General features: G+C 33.7%; 1 protein-coding gene across 37 annotated transcripts in view; it reads left to right on the forward strand.

Moving 5' to 3' along the window:
- The window catches only part of ZBTB20 (zinc finger and BTB domain containing 20), a 777,866-nt gene that overhangs the window by 283,000 nt on the left and 472,352 nt on the right, over positions 1–22,514 (forward strand). For 30 of the 37 annotated variants that reach the window (XM_058732431.1, XM_058732419.1, XM_058732421.1 and 27 more), the window contains one exon: positions 21,029–21,102. The exons of 4 other annotated variants lie outside the window; for them this stretch is intronic. The gene's annotated coding sequence lies outside the window, so the exon portion shown is untranslated. Of the gene's footprint in view, positions 1–1,709; positions 1,772–21,028; positions 21,103–22,514 lie in introns of all 37 variants that reach the window. 3 more of the 37 variants (XM_058732435.1, XM_058732424.1, XM_058732432.1) reach the window with 1 other exon arrangement.

Raw genomic sequence — 22,514 nt, forward strand, 5'->3', positions numbered from 1 at the left:
CCTCTCATTGTACTCTACTCCAGGGCAACATGTGGCGTGCCAGCTGGATGCCCTCCCTACATGCCTCAGGTGGCCACATTTCAATGGTGTCTATAGAGCACAGGCCAAATTCTCATTCTCTGTGTTAATCAGTGGGAGAATTCCCATAGAAAATGGGATGGGAGCATATTTTAGGAAAATTCAAAGAGATTATCCAGATGATTAGGCCAGGACATTGTAAATTCGGGTTTTATGTAGGATTTCTATAGCATTATCTTACTTGACCAAAGAATGATAAAAAATTTGGATATATTTAGAAATTAAAAGTAATCATGCTTTTTATTCCACTGTGATTTCTCCAAAGATAATCCTACAAAAATTTTCTTTAGATACAATAGAAGCTCATCTTGATTTATAACATCAAAGACAACTGATGTACCTAGTAATGTAATTTGATTGAACTTTTTCCCATGATCTTGAAAGGATCTGAATTCTACTTATAGAAGTCTCATTATACCTCTCTTTTCAATTAAATTCTAATCAATTCTACAAGCATTTAGTAAGTGCTTACTATGTACAAAGCACTGAGATAGAAGCTCTGAATAATTCTGTGTATGATACTTAATATGTGTAACATATTTTTCACGTTCATTATCTTATTGGTGTGGTAAAGATTCACTTTATAATTATTACTTATCTAAATTGCCTAGATGATACTATATTTTGAATTTAGGGTAGAGTTTTGTTTTTGGTGAGTCCAGAGGCCATTCTAGAAGTACATTTAGTTTCTCTTGAATGAAAAGATAAAGGCATATCATTATATCATTTTATTAAGCTGAGTTGGGTTGAAAATAGTGGTGTTTCTGTTGGTTTTATATGTCATTAGGCTCAGTCTCCAGTGCATTTGTAATGACCTAATTGAAAAGATTTGTCAACATGTTCACAAAAACAGTTTATTTTCAATTTTAAGGCAATATTGATTTATTGTATTTCATATATCTTTTTTAAGATCAAAAAATTTGATTTCTCCATTAACTACTCATGTTTAAAATTCTATCAAATTCTACTGTTCAGCCATGAAGTCTATAAGTGCTATACAACTGATGGAGAATAGGTCTGAAAGCTATTATTCTCCATTTAGCATATACACTATTCTCTAATATTGTTGCATCTAATGTATATTGAAATGTTCTATTTCTATATTAATATTGCATTATAAAGTCTTATTTCTACATATTTCTGAGATTTTTCAAGTCATTTCCTCAAACCTACTTTGTAAATACTTTAAAACAACCTCAGTTTTATTTTTATTTACCTTACTTCTCTTATCCATAGTGTTGAAATGGGATTTATTCTTTAGCATTTTTAATATTTTCAAAAAATTTAAAGAGAAATCATCCTCATTTTAAGCACTGAACATATCATTCTCTTCACAAACCCAAACCTCAAAAACAGGTAGGAACATCTTTATTTGCTTTATTTCCAATATCAAATTTGCAAAAAGGCACTCTCTTGGTAACCTTCAGCTATGTCACCCTGGGTGTTTGGCCAGAGGGCAGTCATGTTGACCCCATCTGCAAAGGCTGGCTAACCTAGAATCTTGGACTGTTAGAATCCCATTCATCAAGGTCCACATAAAGTAAGGTAGGTGGGAAGCAGGAGGACAGATGGTAGGGTCGGCAGCAAGGAACTTGTTCGTTGACATTGATATAGACCCTTCTTCTTGCCAGAGTGACTCCATGGACTTGTTTTGGCATGGAAGACTAGGCCAAAGCTATCGTCTTAATAGAAGGTGAGCTGCAGGCAAACTGGAGAGATCCATGCACAGTAGGTGTTTAGGGTTGGCTTAGATTTTGTCTATCAGCTTGACTGTCATACATACTTGATTGATGTGCAGTGGGGCTTGAAAGTGCTGCATTGATGTTGAGGACTGTGTCATAAGGTTCCTGATATGGTGCACATGTCTGAATGGAGTTGGACATTGACTATCCTTGCCTATGCCAAGCAACACCAGACTTGAGTGCATTATTCTGCAGTTGAGTAGCAGATGGTGAGTGCAGACGTTTGGAGGGGGTGTGCCTTCAAACACAATATGGAGCCAACAAACTTACTTAGAAGGTTACTGCATGTCTTGACTTTGGCAGCTATTTTTTAAGCACTGATGAAAAATCTAAGTCCCATCCATTGTTACTCTCAGAATATTCAGCATGGCTGGTGTTCCAGGCAAAGGAGATGTGAAAATCAAATGCACTATTCACTGTGTTGGTCACAGTTGGTTGAAGGTGACTTCTTGGTGTTGGCTTAATGGGCTAGATAAACATTCTCAGATTGAATATTACTGAACTTGATACCAAAATAGTTATTAACAAAATAGGTAAACTTCATGTAGAAGTGGTCAGAGAAAGGGCCAGCAGAGCATTGGAAGAGCATTGTGGTCAAATATGGTACTTAAGAGTGACTTTATTTTCCTTTGCTTTTAATTCAGGAGATATATTATGTTCTTTGGAAATAAAATAAGAAAATCAAATATCTCAATAGAGGTTCCTTATGCACAAAATTATGGAGGTCCACAAATGAATGAGCACAATATTTCCATATATATAAGAAAAGTGATTTCTATTGGTGTTTGTTTTCCCGAATGTGTTCTGAACACATATAAATTCATTTTAGGTTTAAAATAAAGGTTTTGAGTTTTTATTTCCAGCTTAAAACATAAAATATGCTCATTGCATATAATTATGGAAATAGAAAAAATGTATAGTGCATAAATTTAAATCAGGGATGAACAATTCTAAGATTTTGCTCTGCTTCCTTCCAATTTTATGTATATTTCTAAGTGGATGTGGATGTGTGTGTGTGTGTGTGTGTGTGTATGTATTTTCTTTAAAAATTTTGGATCATATAGTCAATATTATGCTTTTTTCAATTAGCATTAATTATATTATTAGTTCTCAGAATCATGAAATACTTTTAATGGCTGCACAATATTATGTTTTATTTATGTACCAAAAACTTTTAGACTTCTCCATATTTGACATGTAAGTTATTTTCCACCATTTTTCCTACTGCTCTGACAACCATTCTTACACATATACTTTTATCTACATCTTGGATTATGTTTTCAGCATCACTTTTAGAAGGTTGATTTCTGGGGTAGTGTATGTAAACTTCTTAAGGTTCTTTTGATAACTCCTCCCAAATTGTATATGAGATTGCTTTTCTAAGTACACTCTTACCTCCTTTGAATAGTATTATTTTATAAATATTTACTAATTCAGCAGGCAAAAAAAAACCACCCTTGTTTATTTTGTTGTAATTTGCAACAATTTGATTAATATGGAGCTGGAATGTCTTTCATATGCTTATTTGCCATTGTTTTTTTTTTTTTTTTTACTGTAAATTGTTTGCTCCTGTTCTTTACTCAAGTTGTTGTCTTGATGATTTGCAAGATATTTAAAATGTTAAATCACTGCTTTTGTCAACGTAATGTAAAAATGTTTCTCCCAGTTTTCATATGCCATTGAATGGTTTTTGTTGTTGTTGATGAGAGAAGCAACACAATTCTATTATATTGCTTTCCCTATGACTGTGCCTTTGCTTTTATCTTCTCTTTACCAGCTTGAAGTCTGATAAGAACTCACCATTTTTCTGGTATTATCATGATTTTATTTTGTATTTTTAATTTTCTGTTCCTTCCAGAAACTATTTTAGCCTAAGGTATGTGATAAGCATCTCGATTTTGTTCCCTATAGTTAATCAATTGTCCCCAAACCATTTTCCGATTGGTACCATCTTTATTGCTTACTAATTTTTATCAACATTAGAATCTGTTTTTGAATTATCTGTTCTTTCACTGGTTCTATACTGTTTCCATTAGAGCTGCATAGTAAGTTTACACATAGGTTAAGTCAAACCTCCTTATTTTTCTTTTTTCAAAGATACTTGGCTGTATTGTCACCTCCTCGTTTTTCAAAATTAGCTTATTGCATTCAGTTTGTAAAAATGTTCCATTGGAATTTTTATTGGAATTTTATTAAACCTATAAATTAATATCAGTATCTTTGCAATGTTGTCTTCACATTCAGCAGCATCGTATGTTTTTATTTATGTAATGTTTTATAATAATAAATTGTGTCTTACTATTCATATAGGTACCCAAATTCTTTATTATACTTAAGTAAAGGCATGCTATGTCCTTGTTATTGTCTTAATTGTGTATATTCCAAGAAAAGCCATATTTTCTTTATAATAGTTTTGTTATGATTTGTTAGGATTTTACATAATTTTTAAAATTTTTCAATGATTCCAATAGTGCAGCCAACATTCATCTTCTCATATAGATACAATAAAAAGAAAAGGAAAAAATTTTTTTTCTATGTGATGAGAACTCTTATGATTTACTCTCTTAACAACATCGCTGTATATCATATAGCAGTGTGTAACATTTATTATCTAGCTACTTTATTCAAATTTCGTAATAATTTTTTAGTAAGTTTTTTGTCTTGAGTTTTTTAAGATCATTAAATTATCTGCAAATGATGACTTTATCATCTTTTTTCCTTTTTATTTCTGTTTAATACCCTGTTTCATTACTGGAAATTCCAAAACAGCTAAGTAACCATGAAGATAGGAAGCATCATTGTTCTTGATTATGTGGTAATATCTCTAGTTGTTTTTTGGTTTTTTTTTTTTCCCTTAGTCACAAGGTGGATATTAGTTGTTGATTTAAGACAGATATTCTTTAGAAAACTATTTCTAACCCTTTCTTTGTTTATTAAGAATGAGTGTTGAAGTACATTACATGCCTTTTTGAATAAATATTTTTAAACTCTAACTGATGGACATAGAGTTCTATTGTGATGTCTTTTTCAATTCAGGTCAGTTCTAACACACATTTACTCAGTACTTACACTATGTGCCAGAAATTGTTTGCTGGGCATTAGAATTCAGATGCATAGTTTCTTTCTCTAAAAACATAGGATTATTCGGAGCATGATAATTCAGCAAGGGATTTATAGTAATTGATTTCCCATTATTAAATTGTCCTTGCATAACTAGTAAAACATCACATTTAGTATTTTATGAAGAACACTTTGAAGGCTTTTATAACCCAATTGTATACCATGTCAAAATGTGGATTTTAAAAATTGCTAAAACTAAAATTATTGTTTAAAATCAAAATTATGAGTTTTTACATCTGAAATAATAGTGTTCAGATTCTAATCAAGAGCATCTATAAAACCTGGTACCGTCTCAGAAAATTCATAGACCTCTATAATATAGATTGTGTATGTTCTATACAATCAGCAAATTGGAATTTCCAATCATACTTTATCACTTCTTATATCGTACGACACAAATGATATGTGATTTGGGGGCAAATCACTTTTATGATGCCAACATTGTGTTTTCATTTCTCTGGGAGTCTTCTGTATTATCTGTGGGATTTAAGTGTCCACTTACATTGATTTATTTTCAATGAAGTTTTTTTAAATTAATTTTATTGCTTTAATGGAGTTTAGCATAATGTTCCTAGTTTTTCCAATCTACTGTTTTAATTTATTTTATTTTTCAGGATTCTTTATTTTGTTCTTTTATATAATATGCAAGAACATCTGATATTTTAAAACTATACCCTTTTGACCAGATTCTTTATATTTCACACAAATCAAATCAGCAAATAGTGATCAAGAATCAATTTTCTAGTTAGCATCATGCTAGTTGTTATGAATTGTAGTAGAGAAAAACATAAATCACAAACTCTCAGGAAACTTAAATTTCTAGTTGGTAGATAAGATGTAAACAAGAAAAAAATGCATGACAGCAAATCCTAATGAAATATTTATGTTTATAGTAGCTAATATAAATATGATCATAGTCTTGTTTTGCACTCAAGCAAATGTATTAGAATTTACAATGCACCTTTTGTATATTGACCTCACCCTGGCCTCTTCATACTTTTCCTGCTCTATTGTATCTTTATCATTATTTCTTCACTTGCTGCTTAAATGTTATATTTACTTTTGCAAGGTTTTTAAAATTCTATTTGGAACAACACCAGGTAGACAAATGTCATGCACATTAATTTCTGAAATATTATTAGTGATAATTTGTCTCATACAAAATGGCCTTGCTCAGCATTTGGAAACAGGAGTAGTGCAGGCTACTGTAATTGTAGACTGAAAATCATTGCTTTCTGAATCTCTTATTAAAAAACTTGCCCTGATTTTTAGAACCATTCACACAAGAGATAACATGTAAAGTAGGAGAAATCCAAATGCTAACACGAAGTTAGCATCTCTACTAAATGGGAATTTTAGCAGTAATCTTTGGTGTATTAAGGAAGTAGAGTCCTATCCTTTGGGCTTTGATGAGATTTTTATATCATGGAGATATCTCTTTTACACTTTAGCATTTGATCTATGTTCTAAGTTATAACCTTAAAATTTTATCATATTTTGGAAAATTTATATCCCTCTCAATTTTTAGTGTCTGCATTGCATAATGTTTGTCATAGACCACAATACCTATCCCTGTGGAACTGTTATCCTATCTTAATTCAGAAGTAATAGTATTGATTAAGTAATATTTACAGCTTCCAAACTTCAAGGCAGTTTGTCAGTCACCACTCTCTCTAACCTTACTATGAGCTTCCTGTGTGGTATCATTCATCTGAGGTCTTATTAAAATGTAAATAAATTACATCCAGCACACTTCCTCTATTTGCCCAGCTCGTTACTATATCGAAACAACTGTCTTAATGAAACACATATTGATGTATTGTGTATTTCCGTGCTAAACCAAAGTGAGGAGGAAGTTATGTGAATATAAAATAGAACCTACTTCATAACAGTTTTCGTTAAAGCATTTTATGAATTGGAGATAATCTGAGCCATGGGAGATGATGTAATTCTACATGACAGAGCTCACGGAAAGAGGATAACTCCTCAGATAGAATTGGATTAGACTCTTGAGATACATGCTTTCGGGCTTTTATAGGGCTTTACCTTTGTAAGCACAGCTAACTCTCGGGTTTTTATACTAATAAAGTGTTGTGGTAAATATAGTAAAAATAAAAATAAACAATCTTGTTATCTAAAATAATTTCTCTTTGGCCTCCATATACAACATTTGACTTTTTAGCATCAAAATACCATTTTATTTTTGTTTTCCATGGGTTAACATCCATATTTCTAACATCCATATTATGGAACAGAAATGGTCTAACATTTGTGTAATGTCACATTTTGTTACATATGATAATCTTCACAGGGCATGATTGGATAAAACTGAACTCATGTAATAATGAGCAATAATAATGAGTAATAATAAGAATGAATAATAATTAATAACAGACCTATGAAGTATAATAGTACGTGGTTCATTGCTAAATTAGTTTGTAACAAATAATTATTATTGTTGCGTGCATACCAAATAGTGGGAATGGAGGCAACTGAATGATGTGCTGGAGAAAAAGAAGCCAAACTGGGATTGAAATTTGTCATGTTTGAATGAAATGCTGAAATGCCAGTAGTAATTGATGGTCTCTGTGATCAGACTTTCTGGGTTTTTTTTTCTTCTTCTTACACTTTTCTGTATTTTCCTGCATGTGTGTGTGTGTGTGTGTGTGTGTGTGTGTGTGTGTGTTTCCCAATGGGCATGTATAATTTTGTAGTCAGGAAAAGTTTATGTACAAATATGTTATGTATTATCCTCATTTGCAAATAATTCATTGAGTTAACTGTATAAAGTCTCCTAGGAAGAGTGAAAGCCATGAGCGAAATTTATTTTAAAAAAAATTTTTTTAATGTTTATTTATTTTTGAGAGACAGAGACAGAGCATGATCTGCGGCGAGTTGGGGGGGGGGGGCAGAGAATGAGAGAGCAATGGAGACACAGAGTCTGAAGCAGGCTCCAGGCTCTGAGCTGTCAGCATAGAGCCCGACGCAGACCACGAACTGTGAGATCATGACCTGAGCTGAAGTTGGACACTTAAGTGACTAAGCCACCCAAGCGCCCCACCATGAGCTAAATTTAAAGGCAAAGTATTCCATTGCACATATAATCCATTGTCTCAGAATTTATTGAAGTTTTGATATCACTTTCTCAGTTTGAAACTTCCAAACTGGAGACGGCTTAATCAAGGAAATAGTAATAATATGAATAACATTATGTTCTGCACCCACTTTTTGACTCAACTTAGGACAAAAAGCTTTACTATGTTGAGAATATGATCTGCTATATGTTGTCGTCATCTATGGTGAAAGTGTTAGAAGGATCCTTTATCTCCTAGTCTGTTTCAAAGTTAGTTTCCCCGAGGAGAACTGTATGTATAACTACCATCCTGTTTAGTCCAAGTCACGGAGACTCAGGTTCATGTGGTGAGGGCATTACTAGGAGGCTTACCTGAATATTTATGTAACATGTAACAGAAAGCCAGCTAAATATTAATGGAATTAATTATTTTTGTTAGAAATACTATATAAATATGTTACCCTAGGCCTCTGTTACTTACATAAATGTTTAGTACAACTTAGAAAAATGTGACCTCTTTCAGCACCTTTGTGCAAATTATAAAAATAGTTTGCTCCAGCTGATGCAGCTTGGGCCAAGGAGGATAGCTTCTAGAATGGAGCACACCCCTAGACTGGGTGCCCTTGTGCAGGACACAACCTGCACACTCAGTCACGACTACCCTATGTTCTATGCTTTATTAATGATTTGGAAATAGGTTCCGTACTGTTCTTTTCTTGCGCAGAAAGCAAAGAATCACCTTCAGGTGACTTAACAAAAAGATGCTTATCTAAGCTTTAAGTTAGTCTGGAACCCTGATGATACAAATCTATTACTTCGCTTCAGACATCTGATTTGAATAGCATTGAGGTAGAAGGAAATGAAATAAAGTCACCACAAAAGCACAGATGAGTTTATCAAGTCTGGCTCCTAGAAGATCTAGGTTGCATTTTGAAATTGCATCTAAAATTTTGGGATATCTTATTGTAACTTTAGATGGCTTGATATACAAAAGGTAAATAAAAAGAGACATAGATGGACATCTCCTTCTTCTGAGAAGAAAGAAAGATGTTTTAAAAGACACGTAGATTGGGGCGCCTGGGTGGCGCAGTCGGTTAAGCGTCCGACTTCAGCCAGGTCACGATCTCGCGGTCCGTGAGTTCGAGCCCCGCGTCAGGCTCTGGGCTGATGGCTCGGAGCCTGGAGCCTGTTTCCGATTCTGTGTCTCCCTCTCTCTCTGTCCCTCCCCCGTTCATGCTCTGTCTCTCTCTGTCCCAAAAATAAATTAAAAATGTTGAAAAAAAAAAAATTAAAAAAAAAAGACACGTAGATATATGTTATACATATACATGTAAATAACATATAAACAAATGTAAATAAAATATAAAGAAATATATGATATAAGTGAAATAATTGAAAACTAAAAACATAAGGTAAAAATGTAAGAATTAGAACTATATATTAAAAAAATCATCTTATATAGAGTCTTATATATATTTACAAATTGGGTTCTTAACCATATGTTTTGAAGAAATACATTGCCAATACTCAGACTAGAAAGAACTGTCTTCCTCTAATTCTCTTCATTATATAAAGGGATCGCTGTATTATATCATAAATACCAATGATAGATACTCACTTTTGTGAGAAACAAAGAATATTTTATAGGAATACTTCTATCTCAGTGATGTGTAATTTGGTATTTTCAGTCTTATAAGATACACACTAGGTAGATGACACTCCATTCTGATATAATTCAAAGGAAGATTTTAGAGTATCTCTACATGCTAAACCCTAATGGAAGAACTGCAATTTTTTATAGATATTATTTCCCTAAGTTATGCCTTTAATTGAGATAACAGTGAATTCTAGACTGTATGACTGGAAAACAGCTATTTTTGTTAATTAATAGCAGAAACAGTAATCAAGTTAGGGGTTGGGTTGAAATTCTATTGTAGAAATTGCAAAGCCCAACAAAAACACACAGCCAAAAAAATGTCCACCCACTTTACCTGAGAAATTAGCTGGAGAAGTGCCATTTCATAGGACCAAAAAAGACACCCTCTTTAAACATTTATTTTCATTCTGCCATAACATGCAGACAAATGGGAGATGGAGTCTCCAGTTTCTTCTTTGCTACAGCCTGGATATTGCCTAATTCTCATTAGGTGAGGGAATTTCATCACATGCTCCATCACCAGACTTATTTGTGTCCTTAAGCAATTTATGTGATGTTTCCATGCTTTATCTTATGGATTATATTCCTTTTTTTTTCCAAATAGAAAGAGTAATATTTACTTGTTACAGGTTCCTGGGTTAAAGGTGAATTATTATGACATTTCAGTAAGATGAAGTTTGGTGAATACTTTGATTTCTTTGACACTTTATAAATGTGAAGGATTAATGTTGATCCAGAAATGTCAATAAGATATTCAAAGTTAATGCATCATACACGCTGAATTTCTACTGCACAAAGTTTGCTGATTTTCCCATTCCTTTCAATCTCCATTTAGAAAAAAAAAAGTTTTGAAAATCCTAGAGGCAGATACTACGTGTTTATCTCATTTTATGTGATGAGTGATTTTGTAAATCTATTCATAATTTAAATGCTCTAGAAGAATCTATTCTCAAGAGAATTTTATTGTGGATCATTATGTAAAGGAAAAATCATTTTTAAAGTGCATATTGCTCCCTATTTCAATATGGGAACTTTCTGATTTACAAGAGTGTTTAAGCTCCCAGAGAAGTATATTCCTTTGGTATGTTCCTGAGGAAATATGGATTGGCCATGCCAGGAAACTATGAGTGAATAAGTTGGAAAATACTAACTTGATTCACTTCAGTATTTGGGCCTCTTTAGAGAGATCTTGGAGCAACTACTTTGTATGAGATCAAATCTAGATGGCATGTTCTCCATAATTGCTTGGAATGGGTTTGTTCTAGCTCAGTCCAGCTCCAAATTTTCTAGCAATCCATTTTGAAACATGTAATTCTAGCTCCTCTCCTTGACTGATTTCCCTCAGGTCTATAAAGTCATGCAGAATTGGGGCTCCTGGGTAGCTCAGTCAGTTAAGTGTCCGACTTCAGCTAAAGTCATGATCTCACGGTTCATGAGTTCATGCCCCACGTCGGGTTCTGTGTTGACAGCTCAGAGCCTGGAGCCTGCTTCTGATTCTGTGTCTCTCTCTGTCTCTGCCCCTCCCCTGCTCATGCTCTGTCTCTTTCTGTCTTAAAAATAAATAAAAAATATTTTAAAAATTAAAAAATTAAATTAAATTAACTTTTAAAAAAGTCATGCAAAATTCCCATAAGGGAGGTATTGCCCCCTCACCCTCATCCTCCAGTTACCTCCCAATCCTCATGATTGACAGACATTCTTAATCTCCAAAACTTTTAAACCTTTTAGAAATGTAGTGGAACAGGCAATTGAGGATTTGCTATATACATGTAACCATCATGGAAACTTTCATTCAATGTCAGTTGGACCTCCCCACCCACCCATGCACACCCTTGCAGCTGGGCCTCCAAATCTTGCATTACAAGGAAAAGAATTAGGCAATGGTTATCTGTTGAAGGAATATCATAATTTTTTATGCTCACTATATAAAAGGAGATCATAAATTATATCACCCAAACTGGATACTTCTGAGAGTAAAAGGGGCCATATTAAAAATTGTGGTGAGACAACAGGCATAAGTGAAATCTGGTATTTTAGCTGGGACTACCTCCACTACTTACCCTTCCCCAAACTCCATTGACAACAATAGATCTTCCAGGACAGGCCAAGCCATGAAAATTCACATCGTCCTGACTTGATGGAGTAGAACATGAAAAACCACATGCCCCTAGGTGTCACAAACCAGAGAGGGTCCAAGGTATCCACATACCCAAGGCTGACCCTAGAGCCTTGTGCAAAGAGAAGAGGAATGCCAGTGAAAAGTAAGAGTCAAGGAAAACATGTTAAACTGTCTGAGCTTTGAATGCATTTCCATCCCATACATATATTTATCAGCAAAGGAATATTAGCTTATTGCCCCCACGACAAATTATTAGATGTGAACTACAAACTGTACTGACAGAGGGGCAAGGTTTACCTAAAAAATGAAAATAAGAATTACAAAAACTGACCAGAGACATCAGCAGCTGCACAGCTTGAGGGAGACAGACCACACAGAATTAGATTGGTAAGTCACTAAATAAACAAATAAGTAACAAGCCCCTGGAAGGAAAAATCAGAAGCTAGAGTTGCTATAATATATTGTATAAAATGTCAGTTTACAAGGAAAAAAGTATCAGATATGTAAGGAAACGAGTGTAACTAATACCCAGTTGTGAAAGTAGTTAATAGAACTATCTCTAGGTTGGAGGGGGAAGAGCAGGTGTCAAATTTAGCAAAGACTTGAAAGCAGCTATTGTAAATATATTCAAATAACTAAAGAAAACCATGTTAAATAATTAAATAAAATATTAGTATAATTACTTTTTAAATAAAGAGTATCAATATAAAGATAGAATTTTAAAAAAAATTTTTAATGTTTATTTATTTATTTTGAGGGAGAGAGAGCATGCCAGAGAAGGGAAGAGGGAGAGAGAGAATTGCAAGCAGTCTCCATGCTTATCACGGAGCCTGTTGCAGAGCCTGATCCCATGACCACAAGACCATGACCTGAACTGAAATCAAGAATTGGATGCTTAACTCAATGAGCCACCCAGGCACTCCAGAAATTATTTTTAAAAGAAACAAAAATTCTGGAGTTTAAGAGCACAAAAATTGAAATAAAAAATATTCCGGAGGAACTCAGCAGCAGATTTGAGATAGCAGAAGAAAGAATCAGTGAACTTGAAGATAAATCAGTAGAAATTCTCTAATCTGAAAAACAGAAAGAAAAAAAAAACAGAAAATAAACAGAGCTTCAGAGATCTGAGATACCTTCAGGAATACTAACATGTGTGTAATGGGAGAAGAGGAAAGAAGGAGAAAAGGAAAGAGCAGAAAAAAGATTTTTGAAGTAATAATGACCAAAAGTTTGCCAAATATGATGAATGACATTAATCTACACATATGAGAAGCTCAACAAACTCCAAGTATGATAAATGCAAAAGTATCCATACATAGACACATGCTAGTCAAACTTTTAAAGCCAAAGAAAAAGAGAAATTCTGGAAAGAAACAAGAGAAAAAAGACTCATTGACTATAGGAACCAACACTCTAAAAATTGACTTCTCATCAGAAACAAAGTCAAAAGACAGAGGGACAACATATTCAAAGTGCTGAAAAAAAAAGATTTTTAAAAAGTGACCATCAAGAATTTTATATTCAGCAAAACTGTTCTTCAAAAATGAAGATAAAAGAAAGATATTCCAAGATAAACAAAGACTGAGGCAATTTGTTGCTAGCAGACCGGCCTTATAAGAAATACTGAAGAAAATCCTTTAGGTTGAGGGAAATGACAAAAATAATTAAAGCCCACCCAAAGAAATAAATTGCACTTATAATATTATTATGTAGATAAATGCAGACATGGCATAAATATATAACGGAATGCAAATCAAGAAGAAAATGATAAAGATTAGGCCAGAAATCAATGAAATGGAAAACAAGAAAATGATAGAGAAAAACCAATGAAAATAAAAGTTGATTCTTTGCAGAGAACAACAAAATTGACAGACATTTAACTAGAATGATGGAGGGAAAAGTAGAGAAGATAACAGATTACCAAAATCAGGAATAAAAGTGGGACATCACTACCAACCCTAAAAAAAATTAAAAATTAAAAAGATTAAAAGGTAATACTATGAACAAATATATTCAAGAAACTAGACAACTTAGGTACAATCATCTAATTGCCAAAAATGCACAAAGTACTGAAACTGATTCAAGAAGAAATAGAAAATCTGAATAGATATATAATTGTGAAGAGAGAGACTTATTAAGTCATCCCACAAAGAAAAATCTGGATGCATGTCTTCACTGCATCCTATCCAATATTTAAAGAGAAACAACACCAAACTTCTTCTGAAAATAGAGAAAGAAGGAACACTTTTTCAATTCACTCTATGACAATAATATTATCCTGATATCAAAGCCAGACAAATGCATTGTAAGAAAAGAAACCATTATCCCTCATGAATTTAGACATCAAAATCCTCAACAAAATTTTCACAAACCAAATACAGCAATCTGTAAATGTATTATACACCCTGACCAAGTAGGATATTTCCTAAGAGTACAAGGCTGGTTAAACATTCAGTAATTAATTAATTAATGCAATATACCGTATTAGTAGAATAAGGAGAGAACCCTATGGCTATCACAATAGATACACAAAAAACATTTGAGAAAATCTACTGTCCATTCATGACTAAAACTTTCAACAAACCAGGACTGGAAGAGAACTTCTGTAACCTGGTAAAGGGCATCTATGCAAAATCTACAACTGACATCACATTTAACCCTCATAAACTCTGGTTTAATCCTAAGATTGGGAACAAGGCAGGGTTGTCAGATCTCATCTCTTCTATTCAACATTTTACTGGGGTTTTTGTCGAGAAAGATAAAAATAAGCAAACAAACAAACAAATAGGAAAAGAGAGGAAAGAAAGCAAGGGAAGGAGGAAAAAAAAGAACAGAAAAGAAAGAAATCAAAGTTATTCATATTAGACAGTAAAAAAAAAAAAAGTTAACACTTTTTACTTGCAGAAAACAAGCTATATAGAAAAGCTTAAGGAATGCATTCACATACAAGTAAATTAGTTCAACAAGTTTGCAGGATACCAGAGCATTATACAAAAATTAATTGTATTTCAGTATACTAGCAGTGAACAGTAAAATTTAAAAACAATAGCATCAAAAAGAATAAAGGCATTTTTGTAAAAATTGACAAGCTGATCCTAATTTTCACTTTATATGAAAATGCAAAGGACCTAGAACAGTGTAAATAATTTTGGAAAGGAAAACAAAGGTAGATGTCCTGTGCTTCCTGTTTTTAAAACTTACTATAAAAACTGTAGTAAGGAAGAGAGTATATAGTACTGGCACATAAATCAGTGGAATGAAATTGTAAGTTCAGAAAATTAACCTTTATGTTTTTGGCCAATTGATTTTGATGAAGGTGCCAAAACAAGTTGATGGGGGAAGGAATGAGGTTTTTTTGTATTATTTTTGCTTTTAAATATATAGTGTTAGGACAATTGGCGCTAAGACTATATGCAATAAAAATAAATATCTGTGGTGCTAGACCTATATGAAAAAAATAACCTTATGTCCTGATCTCATACCCACATAAAGATTAACTCAAAATGGATCATGAACCTAAATGTAAGAGCTAGAACTATAAAATTTCTATAAGAAAACAGGAAAAAAGTCTTCATGGCCTGAGTTAGACAGGGTTCTTAGATAAGGCAGCAAAGCATGATACAGAACATAAAACCTTGATAATTTGGATTTCAATAAAATTAAAATCTTTTATACTTCAAAATCTACCACTAAAAAAATGAAAAGAATGGGAGAAAATATTTGCAAGATTTATTATTTGCAAATATATATCTGATAAAGGATTTTTGTCCTCATATAATATATAAAGAGTTCTTTAATTCAATAATAAAAAGACAACCGAATTAAAAATTTGTTTGAATAAATATTTCAGCAAAGAAGATATAAGAATATGAAAAGATACCTATTATCATCAATCCTTAGAAAAAAGGATATTAAAACCATTGGAGATGCTGCTTTACACTAACTAGAGTGGATACAATAAAAATAGACATGTAATAACAAGTGTTAGTGAAGATGCTGAGAAATTGGAACCTGCTGGTAGGAATTAAAAATTTTTTTAATGCTTATTTATTTTTGAGAGAGAGAGAAACAGAGCATAAGTGGAGGAGGGGCAGAGAGAGAGGGAGACACAGAATCCGAAGCAGGCTCCAGGCTCTTAGCTGTCAGCACGGAACCCAACTCGGGGTTTGAACTCATGAACTGTGAGATCATGATCTGAGCTGAGGTCTGACACTTAACTGACTGAGCCACCCAGGCACCCCATTGCTGGTAGGAATTTAAATGGTACAGCCACTTTAGGAAATGGCTTAACCATTCTAAAAAGTTAAAATAAAGTTACCTTTATGACCCAGAAATTTCACTTCTAGATATCTACTCAGGAAAAATGAAAACATACGTCCACACACAGACTTGTATCTATGTCAACATTCGGAGCAGAATTATTCATAATAGTCAAAAACTAAAAACAATCTGCATGTTCACCTACTGATGAACGGATGAACAAAATGTAGTATACCTGCACAATAGAATACTATTTGTTAATAAAAGAGAATGGGCTACTGCTACATACCACAACATAGAAGATTCTGAAAAACAGTATGATAAGCCACATGCATGACACCACATATTGTATGAGTGCACTTATATGAAAGGTCAAGAAAGGTAAAGGTATAGAGAAAGAAAGCTGATTAGTTATTGTCTGGGGTTGGGGTAAGAGTGGGTTGACTAAGGACATGAGGACTCTTTCTGGGATGACAAAAATGTTCTAAAACTGGACTATGGTGATGATCACTGTAAATTTATTTAAAATCCTTAAGTTGTACACTTAAAAGGGTGAATGTTATGTTATGTAAATTACACCTCAATAGACTGTTAAAATTATGAAATTATGCTAATTAAAACTAAGGAAAGAGAAACCTGGCAGACACTCCCTTAACCAAATGACCAAGATTAACATCCCCAGTGATAAGTCATATGGATATCATGTACCCCCTGATAGGATGTTACAAAAAGAGATCTTCATTCATTTGCATTCTTCTCTAAAACTATAACCCCAACCTAATCATGAGAAACATCAGACAAATCCAAATTGAGGATTATCCCACCACCACTCTTCAAAACTATCAAGGTCATAAAAAGAAAAAAAAGAAAAAACTGAGAAGCTTTCACAGATTAGAGAAGATTTAGGAGAAAAGGCAACCAAATGCAGTGTGGTATCCTGAATTAGACCCTTGGCACAGAATATATTAGTGGGAAAACAGGTAATATCTGAATAAAGTATGTAGTTAATAGTATTGTACCAATGTTAATTTCTTCCTTTGACGAATTTACCATGGTTATATAAGATGTTAATGTTAGGTAGTGAAGAAAATACAGGAATTCTCTGAAGTATCTTTGCAACTTTTCCATAAGCATGACACTGTTCCAAAATAAAAAGTTAAAATAAAAAAAATGAGGGATTTATCAATTCAAAGAGAGTTATGCCTTAAATGTAATGTGGATCTTATTTAGATCCTAATTCAAACTAACCAGTCATAAAAATGAACAAAGAACAAAAAGCATTTAAAATTCAATCATTTGACCTAAGATATTTAATAAATTAAAGAATCCCTATTATTTTTGACACGGTATGATGATATTTGTTATGATTTTCAGAAGTCATTATTTTTTAGTACTACATACTAACATATTTGTGGATAAAATGATATGATATCTGGAATTGTCATTAAAATGAGCTGATAGAAGAAAAAGTGGATGACTATAGATAAAAAAAGATGGACCATGGGTGATGAGTAAGTACATGGTAGCTCATTTTACTAAGCTCCCTACTCTTGCATGTGCTTGAGATTTTCCATAATAAAAAATTAAGTGAAAAGAAAAAAAAGACTAAGAGAAATAATTAAAATATTATAATTTCCCTCTACACTGACCACAGACAGGGTTTGTTTCTTAAAAATCATCTGAGCAGTGTCAGAATGGATAAATCATAGGTGAATAAACTCTCAAAAATGATCTGAGCAAGATACAATCGATGCTGAATCGTTGGGAGAACATTAAGAGAAATGCCTGAATTAGCATAGACCTCCTAAACTGGAGTGCTTTGTTGTTCTTTTCTTGAAGTTTTGTGACCTGGTGATGCCTAAAACTTGTATGCATGTGAAGATTTTTAAAAAGTAGAGTGTGGTCAGAAGCAGCCCTTTGTTACTAGTCAGTGTTAAGATCTATAGCTCCTCACCCCCCTTCAGTTTTCTTTATTGTCTAGGGCTTTGTTTTTTGGACTCGTGAGTTACAGGATAGGTTACTGTAATATAATGCATTTGCTACTTCTCTGGAAAGCCATTCAGAATCTCTAACTAGTGCAGAATGCACAACTCTTTTGCTAAAGGGTCTCTGCCAAGAGAAGCATTCTTCCGGGCTTTGTAATTTGCATTGATTACTGACTGAGCTGTTTCCCAGTGCATCACTGGGTGTTGACTGTAATCTATAAAGCCTTACATAGTTTTGTCCTGATTAAAGAAGTCTAACACTGGTGGTCACTTTTAATAATGACCGAGGTCGATCTCGGTGACTTAAAAAAAAATTAGCAGATTTTAGAACCTGAAATGTCAAGAACAAAATATTCTTATTGTTGACACATACTCTGGAAAGCTACTATTTTAAAGGTGGGTACTGTGTACGGTACTGAACTTGAAAAAAAAACAGGAAGTTGAAAAGTGGACAGTAGTGCCAAAAGTGTTCCAGCCCTGACTTTGTGCTCCTTAATCTAATCCGACATGCCTTCAGAATATTTCACTTCCTTGATGACCATTTTTCCAGTTTCTATCCAATACTTAACCCCACGACATAGTGACAGAGTTAATGATTATCTCATGAGGCAGATATGAATAGGAACAGTATTCATATCAAAGACAACTGGTCCCACTTCCAGGTCCATCTTTGGGCCAAGATATGTAGTCGCCAACAGTGAGTTGGCGACTGTATTTTTTGAGTCCTGGCGCAAAGTAAGATCCATCTGTTTTGCCCAGCCGTTTGCCTGAGTGCCACAAAATGGTCCTGTTATTAGTCTTATTTGTGGTCCTATTTGAGGTTAGGGGATAATATAAATAAACTTTAGTCCTCCTTGTGATGAATGTAGCATGGGAATTAAAAGTGGTGGTGTTGGTAGTGGTAAGTGATGTTGCGTCTCTATTTTCTCAATTGCTCTGTTTTCTTTGGATTGAGAAACAGACATTTAAGAATGAGTTTGTCATCTGGAAGGATAGTTGTGACCAAGTTTCCCTCAACAGGATACAAGATGTTATTTTTGAGCTTCATTACCCTCACCAAGGGGAAAAAAAAGAGAGGGAAAAAAATAAGGAAGAAAGTGAAAGTAAGGAAGAAACATGCAGAAACAGAAATGAAGAGAAAGGTCAAAGAGGAGGAATACATGAGGAAGGAGGAGAATGTAACATAGCAGACAGTCTGTTCATAGAAATTACTTTCTTATTTTGAACTGATAGTTCAGTTGACTCAACATCTGGTGAATTGAGGAAAAGGAAATCTGACTGATTAAATTGAACTGCTAGTTGTCAGTTAAATAGTTTATACATAAATATGCAGCCTAGTTTTCATCACATTTTCTTGCATGAACTAGACAGTGAATCAGTTTTTCACTAACCTTGTTTGAGTGGTGAGTAGAACAATACCAATCGGTAGTTCAGATTTATATAGAGGTGGGCAGTTTCTATATTTCTGAATCATTTATCGAGGATTATTGTTATTCCATATAATTCTGAGCATGAGTTATTTTTGTCAGTTTCTTTTATGAATGTTTTGTTGCCTTATAAGGAAATATGTGCACTCCCCTCCTCTCATTCAGTTGTCCCTGGTGACGCCTCCATAATTTCTGTCTTTACACTGGTGCGTTTTTAGTCTAATTCAGGCATATGAGAAGCAGGGGAAAAGTTTAGTTAGTCAATGTCAGTGATTTTTTTTCTGATCCATTCATGGATGGATTTTGTGAATCTCAACCAGTTTGCATTTAAAATCTATATATATATCAAGTAGACACAATACCTAAAATATTCCTCCATATACTTCAAGGGAAAAAGAAAATAGAATTCATAAGTTGGAACTAGATGCAATTTCTAATAATAGAGGCAATTTCAGGGGTGATTTATGATCATGCTCTCATATGTGGAGATACTAAAATATTACCTTGCACTCATGTGAAAGTGGACATAAACATACCACATTTAGTGCTACAAATATATAAAAAAATGTACTGCCATGGTGTGAAGTAAACGAAAGATAATTGTATTATCTTCATTTCACACTAAAAAAGCTATATTTTTCTAAATCCTGTAGTGTCAGTTATCTAAAGCTAAAAATAAGGATGACTTAATCTAGTCTGTTTCTTTTTTTTTTTTTAACTGTTATCTTATTTAGAGATGGTGTCGAATGAAGAAAGAAAGGATTGAAAAAATAGTGTGCCATTCTAAGCCCAAATATTTATGACGTAGTTGGAGATTTTAATGCCTGGACTCTCAATCTGAAGATTGGAAATACATATTAAGAAATGTGGTTCAGTTATTTAAAACAGGAAGTTCTGGTTCAAATCCTGAGGGTCTTCCCGTGCTGCTTCACAGAGCAGTAGCTGCATGTGATGAGATATACGTATAGATGATGTGGGTATACGGCATGCCAAACCCACAATACACTGCAGTGGGCATTTTGTATTGCTAAATATGTCCATTTACCTCTACTTTACCATCTGCCCCACCACCAATTCAGTCCCTTGAAAGTAGTAGATCTAACATTTTTTTCCAATTCTATGTCAAGTCCTAATTTCCCTTCAACATGTGTATTCAGATAATAGATTTTCTTCTTTATTCTCTAAAATTAACATTTTATGTAATCTTTAGGCTGTGAAATTGTTGTTTAGGAGTTTTTAAAAAAATCAGATAGAATTTAGCTAAAATTCAGAGGTACTGAGCTCCTAGTCGTATCATTATGAAGTCCTAAACAGGGAGGCATATTTTGTTTTTCAGAATTGCTTTTTTTTTTTTCTTTTTTACTCTTTAGATCCTTTTCTTTTCATTAAAAAACTAGTCTGGGAAGAGTTTTTTTTTTTTTTTTTTTTTTCCTTAACAGAAAAAAAAAAGCCACGCTTGACTGATAATGCATTGCTTTGGATGGTGAAACATTATGAAAGTTTAATTTTTAATTAAATCTGAAATACCAATTATAACTGAAAGAGATTTTAACCTGTTTCTTTTCAGACTGCCTGAAGTTACATTTAGAGACTAAAATCACTGCACCTTAAAAACAAAAGATTGAGCTGCACTGCATTCCTGTAAGTGAAAGCTTCCTGCACCTTCTTTCTCTGTGATTTTGTGACCAACCCAAGAAAAGACAAAAACATTGGTAACATAGTAACCAAGCATGAGTAAAAATTTGAATATCCCTGAAGAAATATATGTTTAAATGATTTCCTTCTATAAAAAAAGAAAATTTGCTGGGCACAATATTCAATATGTCTTTTTTATTCAACCCAAATTGTGAATCCTCTTTTTTTTTTTTTTTTTTTTTGCCTGGTTTGAATTGCATTAGGGAGGGTGTCACCCACTGTGAATCCGCAGTGACATACACCCTGACAGGAAGGATTCTCACATTTTTGTTTAAGTCTCATGGAAGGTAATAGATTTCTTATGGAATCAAAATAGAATCCTTTTTCCTTTGTGATGTCATTAGAAATTTTTAGCCTTTGTGTCAATGGAAATGGATAGAAAAAAAGTTCATGATGACATCACAAGATTCTGTTGCCTTGAGGACTTTGGGCAAAACTAAGTAAAATGCATAATTCCCTTGTGTGCGTGTGTTCCCCATTCTGCTATGAAGCAGTCAAAATAGCACATCTTATGTCTTCCCGTGAGCTACAAGGCTGTCTCTCAGAGCCCCATTGTTCCATAAATGCATGTCAGAGTCTACCACAGTCTGGTCTACCCTTATTTAGCTGCTGTTTTGTCAATGTACTTGGAAGAACAATTAACACTTGGGATTTCAATGTCTGAATAACAGGCAGTGAATAGAACCCGAGCATATAAAAGATTCAGACGCCCAGGGTAAGAAAACAGAAGCTTATAGTTGGTGGGGGATAAAAGAAAAGCATTTTAATGCTGCACTCAAAGGTTGTGAAATACTAGGAGAAAAGTCAATCTTTTTTTTTTTTAATTTTAGATGAAAATGTACGTTTTGGTAATGAAACCCAGAAGGTTATGATGTCTTCCTAAGTTTTGCAGTTTAATGTATTGCAAGGTCTTTCCTTAGAGTCTCAAAACACTTCAATAACATTCATCTCCTTGAGTCATTGTTGGAATGCCGGATGCAGGGTACACTGCATCGTGGTTTTCAGACTGCCACCATGTCTGTCCAACAGAGTGCACTAAAGGTGATTCGGTTTCTTCCATTTTTACTTTGGTTCATTGCACCCTTTCACTATTGGCTATAGTTCTCGTGTGTTGACTATAGATAGTCCGGAAGTTGTTGAAATATCTCTACCTATGGTCTGAATTTCTGCTACGTCCATTTTTTTTGGTGGGAGGAGAGAGATGATGCATGAACAGAGCAAGATCATCTCACAGTCAGAGTATCTGATGAATGGAAAGGGAGCCTGGACAGACAGCTTATGCATGTTGCCCACTGAGCACAGTGCTTGGCTAGTATGAGTGGTAAATGATGCTTATCATGTTTTTGTCATAACTACAA

This window comes from Neofelis nebulosa, chromosome 5 (assembly GCF_028018385.1).
Source record: "Neofelis nebulosa isolate mNeoNeb1 chromosome 5, mNeoNeb1.pri, whole genome shotgun sequence".
Classification (NCBI taxonomy): domain Eukaryota; kingdom Metazoa; phylum Chordata; class Mammalia; order Carnivora; family Felidae; genus Neofelis; species Neofelis nebulosa.